The sequence below is a fragment of the Sorex araneus genome, chromosome 8 (assembly GCF_027595985.1).
Source record: "Sorex araneus isolate mSorAra2 chromosome 8, mSorAra2.pri, whole genome shotgun sequence".
Taxonomy (NCBI): Eukaryota; Metazoa; Chordata; class Mammalia; order Eulipotyphla; family Soricidae; genus Sorex; species Sorex araneus.
The window spans coordinates 50712924-50722001 of NC_073309.1; positions in this window are offsets into that span (position 1 = coordinate 50712924).

A 9078-nucleotide genomic window follows, 5' to 3' on the forward strand; every position below is an offset into this window, starting at 1 on the left:
CAGGGTAGCTCTGCTTGCCCCTGGTCCATTGAGTCCCTTTTCAGGAACCTGCTTTTGGGGTTCTTGGAGCTAAGGGCAACAGAGGCTTAAATAGAGAAAGCAGATTTCCAGGAGTGAATATTATTCGGAGTCAATTAACTATCAAGTTACAAAATCATAATATTAACTATCTCCCTGTGTCTATACAAAAAGGACATTGCTTTAAGGTAAACTATGCAAAAGACATAAAGAGAGGAGAAAGGCAATATTTTACTTATAAATACAAGTCAAGTGTCCTTAGAAGGATCTGACCTTACAAGTTAACAGAGTCTGATTAGGGGGGAAATTTTGGGAAAGAGATCACCGAGAAGTTACAGATAAGCAAAAAAATTGGAGTGACTTGGGAGCACTGTGATGGGTGTAACCTGATAAAACTAAGCTCTCTGTGGCAAGAAAGAAAGGACAAACGAATATTATCTTACACTACTCTGTTTCAGAGAGTCTCTTGCCCGCACGCATGGCTGTCTTCCCCGGGGCCCCTCGGAGGGGATGGGATCCAGCTTCCCTCCCTACCCCAAGCAGAGCTCCCGGCAGCGAAGACCACTGGAACCTAGCTACAGCCATGCTGGAGGCCCCTCTCCACATGTTCAGACAGGCCTCATGCATGAAGGTACCGGCAGAGGAACCCAGGTGTGTGTAATCCCATCAACGGCCAACATCCAGAGAGAGACTTGAAAGCAAGCTCTTAGAAGCGCACAGCCACTTTGCGGCCGCGTGATATCTTTAACTTACTTCTCCCTCTGGGAGAAACTGGCAATCTTCTGAGAGTTTCCTGCCCACATGGGACAGCCTTGCAAGCTTCCCATGGTGTATTTATATGCAAAATCCAGTAACAAGCTGGTCTCATTCCCCTGACCCTGAAGAGCCCCCAGTGCAACTTCGTTAGGAGGGCCGAGTCGAGATAGTCTTCTAAGATCTCAGGGAAAGGACAAAATGAGATGTTACTGAGTCCGCCCGAGAAATCGGTGATTAACGGGATTTTGTGATTCATGTGATTCGTGATTATTGTTCCATATAAATTTCAAGAGTATTTTGTCTATTTTTTTGAAAAATGTCATGGGTATCCTGATAGGGACCACATTAAATTTGTATAGTGCTTTGGGCAGTTTTGCCATTTTGATAATGTTAATTCTCCCTATTCATGAGCAGGGGATGTGTCTCCATTTCCTAGTGTCCTCTTTTATTTCTTGAAGTTGTGTTTTGTAATTTTCCTTACATAGGTCCTTCACCTCTTTGGTTAAGCTGATTCCAAGGTACTTGATTTTCTGAGGTACTATTGTGAATGAGATTTTTTTTTTTTGCTTTTTGGGTCACACCTAGCGATGGACAGGGGTTACTCCTGGCTCTACACTCAGGAATCACCTCTGGCGTTGCTCAGGGGACCATATGGGATGCTGGGAATCGAACCCGGGTCGGCTGCATGCAAGGCAAATATCCTACCCTCTCTGCTACTGCTCCAGTCCCCTGGATTTTTTTTTAATATCTCTTCCTTATCTTTCATTATTTGTATATAAGAAAGCCATGGACTTTTGGGTGTTGATTTGTAGCCTGCCACTTTACTATATCGACCTATTGTTTCTAGGAGGTTTTCTGTAGAGTCTTTAGGGTTTTCTGTAGAGTCTTTAGGGTTTTCCAAGTATAGTATCATATCATCTGCAAATAGTAATAACTTGACCTCTTCCTTTCCTATCTGTACGCTGTTGATATCTTTTTCTTGTCTAACTCAGGACTTATAGTACTATATTGAATAGGAGTGGTGAAAGCGGGCAACCTCGCCTTGTGCCCGATCTTAGAGGGAAGGCTTTTAGTTTTTCCCCATTGAGAATGATACTTGCTGTGGGCTTTTTGGTAGATGGCTTTGACTATATTGAGGAAAGTTCCTTCGATGCCCATTCTGCTGAAAGTTTTCATCATAAGTGGGTGCTGAATCTTGTCAATGATTTCTCTGTATCTATTTATATGATCATATGGTTTTTATTATTTTTTTAATTGATATGCCCGCATGCCTGGCTCTCTTCCCCAGGGCCACTCGGAGGGGATGGGCTTCAGATTCCCTCCCCTCCCTGAGCAGAGCTCCTTGTGGCCGAAGACCACTGGAACCTAGTCACAGACATGCTCAAGGCCCCTCTCCACACGTTCGGACAAGCCTCACGCATGAAGGTACTGGCAGAGGAACCCAGATGTGTGTAATCCCATAAACGGCCAACATCTAGGGACTTAAAAGCTAGCTCCCAGAAGCACAGGAACTTTGCGGCCGCTCGATAACCTACTTCTCACTTTGGGAGAAACTAGCAAGCTACTGAGAGTTTCCTGCCAAGGTGGGATAGCCTCGCAAGCTTCCCATGGTGTATCCATATGCCAAAGCCAGTAACAAGCTGAATCTCATTCCCCTGACCCCGAAAGAGCCTCCAATGCGGCATTGGGAAGGCTGAGTAGAGAGAGGCTTCTAAAATCTTAGGGATAGGACGAATGGAGAGGTTACCGAGACCGCTCGAGAAATTCGACGATCAACGGGATTTCGTGATTCGTGATTCACGATTGATATGATGAATTATGTTGATTGACTTGCGAATGTTAAACCATCCTTGAATCCCTGGGATGAATCCTACTTGGCCATGGTGTATGATCTCTTTGATGAGTCGTTGGATTCTATTTGCTAATATTTTGTTGAGGATCTTTGCTTCTGTGTTCATCAGGGATATTGGTCTGTAATTCTCTTTCTTTGTGGTATCTTTGTCTACTTTTGGTATCACGGTGATATTTCCTTCATAGAAACTGTTTGGAAGTGTTTTTGATACTTCAATTTCCTGGAAAAGCTTAAAGAGGATTGGGAGTAAGTCCTTTTTAAAGGTTTGGAAGAATTCACTAGTGAATCCATCTGGGCCAGGGCTTTTGTGCTTGGGGGGCCTTTTTATTACCGTTTCAATTTCTTTGATGGTGATACGTCTGTACAGGTATTCCAGGTCTTCTTGGTTCAGTCTTGGGAGGCTACAGGAATCTAGGAATTTATCCATTTCCTTGAGGTTTTTGTGTTTCGTGGCATAAAGATTCTCAAAGTAATCTCTGAGGATCCTTTGTATTTCTGTAATTTCTGTTGTAATGTCCCCATTTTTATTTCTGATTCCGTTTATCAGGGTTTTCTTTCTCCCTTTTTTTGTAAGTCTTACTAGAGGTTTAACGATCTTGTTTATTTTCTCAAAGAATAAGCTCTTGGTTTCATTGATCTTTCGGATAGTTTTTTGGATTTTCATCTCGTTAATTTCTGCTCTGAGTTTTATTATTTCCTTCCTCCTGTTCGGATTGGGCTCTTTTGTTGGTTATTCTCCAAGCTCTTAAGCTGTGAGGTTCGGTTACTTATGTGGGCTCTCTCCTCCTTCCTGAGGAATGCTTGTCGAGCTATGAACTTTCCTCTTAATACAGCTTTTGCTGTGTCCCATAGGTTTTGGTAACTCGTGTCCTTATTGTCATTCGTTTTGCATCTTTTGATTTCCTCTTTGATTTCCTTTCTATGCCACTCATTGTTCAACAGTGAGCTGTTTAATTTTCAGTTGTTTATTTCATTTTCTGTTTGTGTGTGTGATTTATTTCTAATTTCAGCGCATCGTGGTCTGAGAAGATTGTGATACAATCTCTATCTTCTTAATTTTATGGAGGTATGTTTTGTGGCTCAGGATGTGATCTATCTTAGAGAATGTTCCATGCACATTTGAGAAGAATGTATAGTCAGCTCTTTGAGGATGAAGTGTCCTATATATACTACTAAATCCATTTCTTCCATTTCTTTCCTCAGAGCAGTATGTCCCTGCTAAGCTTGAGTCTGGTTGATTTATCAAGAGGTGATAAAGCAGTGTTGAAGTCTCCCACTAGTATTGTGTTGCTATCAATGTCTTTCTTCGAGTCTATGAGTAGTTGTTTTAAGTACTTTGCTGGTCCCTCATTAGTTGCATATACATTTAGTATTGTTAGTTCTTACTGTGTACAGATCCCTTTATCAATAAGAAATGACCTTCACTGTCTCTTGTGACCTTCTTCAGTCTGAAATCAATGTGAACTGAAACTAGGATGGCTACCCCAGCTATTTTATGGGGGTTGTTTGCCTGTAGGATTGTTTTCCAGCCTTTGACTTTGAATCTGTGTTTGCTCTCACTGTTGAGATGTGTTTCTTGCAGGCAGCAGAATGTTGGGTTCAATTTTCAAATCCAGCCTGCCACTCTGTGTCTTTTAATTGGTGCGTTTAACCCACTGATGTTGAGAGAGATTATTGTTATGGGGTTTTGTCCCATTTTTTCTGCTGAAGTTTGGTGTATTTGAGGGTCTTGTCTTGTCTTAAAGTAGCTCATTCAGTTGTTCTTGTAACCATGGTTTTGGGTCTATGAAGTTCCTGAGTTGTTGTTTATCTGTGAAACTATGTGCTGTTTCTTCTGTTATGAATGAGAGTCTAGCTGGGTAAAGTATTTTTGGTGAGGCATTTATTTCATTGAGTTTTTTCACTATATCCCACCACTGTTTTCGGGCTGTGAGGGTTTCATCAGAGAAGTCACCTGTGATTCTTAAGGATGCTCCTTTATAGGCAATTTCTTTCTTTGATCTTGCTGCTTTCGGATTTTTTCTCTATCTAAGGTTTTGGTCATTTTGATCAGGATTTGTCTTGGGGTATTTCTATTTGGATTTCTTCTAGCTCGTACCCTTTGGGCCTCCTGAATGTGCTTGCATGTTTTGTCAGCTCTGGGAACATCATAGCAATGATGTCTTCGACAGTTTCTTCCTCATCAGGGTTTTCTTCCTGTCCCTCTGGGACTCCAGTAATTCTTATATTACTCTTCCTGGCTTCATCACAATCTTCTCTTGCCACCTGTTCCCAGATTGTTAGTCTCTTTTTCATTGTCTGTTCTTTTCTAGAGAGTCCTTGGACATCATTCGAGCTCACTGTCCTCAGCAGTTGTTACTCTGCTTCTGAGGCTGTCCAGTGAGTTTTCAAATTCGCCTACAAGGTTTTTCAGATCTGACATGTCCGTTTGTATTTTACATATCTCTACCTTCAAATCATCTTGTATTTTATTGGTATTACTCTCCATTGTCTCTTTTAGCTCCCCAAAGATCCTCAGTAGCTCCCTTCTAAATTCCTTGTCAGAGAGGTTGTATAGCACTTCATTGCTGTTGGGGTCTCCTGGGCTAGCCTCTACAAGTAAGTTTGGTGGGGATCTGCGTTGCTTTACCATTGTGACCTATGTAGCTCAGCTCTTCACACTCACTGTTACGATTCTGTTTATGATGCAATATTAATTTAGGTGGGCTTAATGAGATATTGGCTAAAGTGTTTCTGGTGGTTAAGCTAACCTGGTGGAAGTTCCAGCTAAGAGGGAAACTTCTGGTTTTGTGGGATATGAGGGGAGAGAATAACACAGCCATGGCTCCAGGCAGGAGTCCTGATCCGGGTTGGTACCTGGATAGGGTGGCAGAGGGTGTGCGGAACTTTTCAACTTTGGATGCGGTGTGGTGACCCTCAATTCCCGTCCCCCGTAAACCAAGGGTGAAAACCGGCTTTCCTGGGAACTGGTTAAAACCACAGCTCCGGGGTGGAGCCCTGGCCCTGGCTGGTACCTGGATAGGGTGGCAGAGGGTGCGCAGGATTGCTTTTTTCATATCACTTTTCTTCTCTCTCATTATTTGCATATAGGAAAGCCATGGACTCAGGAATAACTTCTTGCGGTGCCCTGGGGACCATATTGAATACCAGAGATTGACCCCAGGTCATCTGTTTTCAAGGCAAATGCCCTACCCATTGAACTAGCACTCCATCTCCCTCTCACCAGTGGACTTTCTAAAACACTTAAATTTGCTCTTCATTAAATGTCTTGTTAAGCTGATATCTGGCACCAGGGCTAAGGGGCATTTTCACTTCTCACACTGATGAGGAAGAAATTGGTTTCCAGCTGGAGCCACTGGCTGTTATGTGGATTTGGCACAGGTCTGTAGGTAAAGGGGTGACCCTTCCTCAGTCCACAGATGAAATAAATCCTGGATGGATCTGATGTAGGTAGGTAGATAGGTAGATAAGTGCCATCCCTCAGTCTAATTGATCTGATCTTTTCTTTCAGATAACTTCAGGAACCCAGCAAAGTCATTGCCTGGGGCCCATAAGGCAGCATGAGGTTTCGCCCCTTACATAGGCAGAATCTGTGCCCATCTATCAGCATGAAGCAGCTTCAGAAGATGGATCACCGACCATTTTCCCCTTAAAGATTTAAGGTGGTGAAATCTCTAGGGGGAATATGATGTAGGCAGGTAGATAGGGAAAGGCCTTTGGCAATGGAAATTGAGATTTAACAGAGTCTCTGGGAAGGAGACTCTTAAGACTTGCAGATTCAAGAAAACAAAAGACCCTGGAGGAAACCATCCAGCAGACCCTGAGGATAATGGACCCCTCCCCAGGAGGTTCCCCAAAGAAGACCATCAGGACTCCCAACCTCCCCAGTAACCTTAGCAACGAACTTTTACCTGGAGAGGAACCCCTTGTGGGGGCAGGTTGAAGAAACCCTATAAAAGACACCTTGAACAAAGGAAGCGCGAGCATATGCTTCTTGTGCCCACGTGGCTGAGCACATGTGTTGCCCGAGCACATGTGTCGCCCACATCTCCCCCCTTGAGATGTGTACGTTTATGCTTTTATACTTTTGTGTCTAAAGTTCGGTTATGCACAGCTGCACGAGCATGAATCCAGACCCAGCTGAACCAACTTCAACATGGACTGCTCCTTGCAGATTGTCTCCAGCCAGAGAACTAAGCCGCGACCCCATGCCCGCCTAGGAGGGGAAAGGTATTTCTCTCTCTCGCCTGTCCCTTCCCGGGGATGAAGGGCGTGGGGACCGCCATATTATGACGACCACAGATGGGGTTTACCAGCTTGCAATGATCCGGAAGAAATCTCCCTGGACTTAGTTGTTAAAATACAGAAATCCAAAACCAACCTCATTTCTCTTCACAACAGGTCTGACTTTAGTGGGGTGCTCCTAATAATAATGGTGAGGTTTGTGTTGAAATATTGAATGTAACCAAAGTAAATAGAAAGTAAAGTGAAATTTATCAGTTCCAAGGCGGGGAGGGGTGCGGGGGGGGCGGGCGGGATGGGAGGTGTACTGTGTTTTTTTTTTTTTTTGTCTTCGGTGGTGGGATATGGGCACTGGTGAAAGGATGGTTGTTTCAGCATTTTATGACTAAGACTTAAGCCTGAAAGCATTGTAATTTTCCACATGGTGATTCAATAAAATAAAATTAAAAAATAAATAAAAAAAAAATAAAGCTCGGTTATGTGTAGGGGCTTCCTCCACCCTTGAAGAAGCCCGTGTTCTCTCTTGAGAGTGTTATTTTCACTATTCTCTCTCCCACTTATCCCTTCCTCCTTCCCTCAGAAACCTCTAAATAAAATCTACTTACTTCACTGCTTGTCTACTCCTGAAATTCTTTTTCGCGAGTGAGACAAGAACCCAGTAACTCTGGGTCCGGGGTGGTAGAGGCGGTTGGGGAGAAAGTGACCATCTTTCTCCTCCCTGCTTCACGTAAGTCACCCGTGGGGCCCACCGACATCAGATCCACATTGGTCCTTAGTGGGGTTGTGTGTGATAGAGGAAAATCTTGTCCAAGGCATAAAGGGCTCCCACCCACCACAACCCTAAACAGTGAAATCCTGGTATGCATGAAGCCAGCAGCCATGAAGAGGTAACTTGCCATCCATGAACTCACCTGCAGAACTTTTAATAACGGGAAGATTGGAGAGATATTCTAGGGGTTAAGGTACTTGCCTGGCAAGCAGCTGCTCTGGCCTGAGTCTTGTCACCACATATCACTCCCCACCCCCCCCAAGCTTTACTCGGGCTCAGACCCAGGGACAAAAGTTGAATACTGTTGCCATAGAGTTCATACAAATTATTATTATTATACTATTATTACTACTGTTATTATAAACAGAACAGCAATCAACTGGTCCCACACCCCTAAGTGAGGGTGGTGGAGGATTTACAGCAGAGAAATCTCTCGCCCGTTACCCCGCTGTTGATAGTCACTGTCCTAAAACAATGTGATCATCACTATATTTTCCCTACATGATCTTTCCCACCAAAAGAACCTGAAACCAATTCTAATAAATAAAACTGCCAGGCAGCCCCAATAGAGAGAATTCCACAAAGCAGGTGACGGGTCCACCTCATAACTGTCAAGGTCATGCATCTCCAGGAACATTTGGAAAGCCATTTACAACTGACATGAGGGAAAAGTGACTTGTGGAATCCTTGCTTTAATTTTTTTTAAAGAGGTTTTTTGGGTCAAAAATAATAGTAGAGTAGAGAGGGCATTTGCCTTGAACACAGCTCATCCAGGTTGGATCCTTGACATCCCATGTGGTTCCCTTAACTCTACGAGGAGTAAGTTATGAGTGCAGAGCCAGGAGTCAGCCTTGCGCACCACCAGGTGTGATCTACAACCAAAAATGTATTTACTTAAAAAACAAGATTGTTTTCCTTTTTGGGTCACACCTGGCAATGCTCAGAGGTTACTCCTGGCTCTGCACTCAGGAATAACTCCTGGTGGTGTTTGGGGGACTATATGGGATGCTGGGAATCAAACCGGGGTCGACCGCGTGCAAGGCAAATGCCCTCCCCGCTGTGTTATCACTCCAGCCCCTTAAAAACAAGATTATCTTCACAGATGATCTGCTCATTCTCTTCCTCTTCCTCCTCCTCCTTCTCCTCCTCCTCCTCCTCCTCCTCCTCCTCCTCCTCCTCCTCCTCCTCCACCTCCTCCTCCTCCTCTTCTTTCCCCTTTTTTCTCTTCTATCTTTGCATTTTTTTCTACATTGCCTCTAAAGCCATTCTTTAAAAACATCCTAAATACCCCATATTTTACCCTCGTGGAATTGTTAATGAATTGCAGGTTCTTTCCCAAGATTTATACTAAGATTTCCACATAATGTCTCTTGAGTGACCTCACAATTGCATAATATTATAAACCTTGAACCTGCCTTACGGATTGTTTGGACTTTTTTTT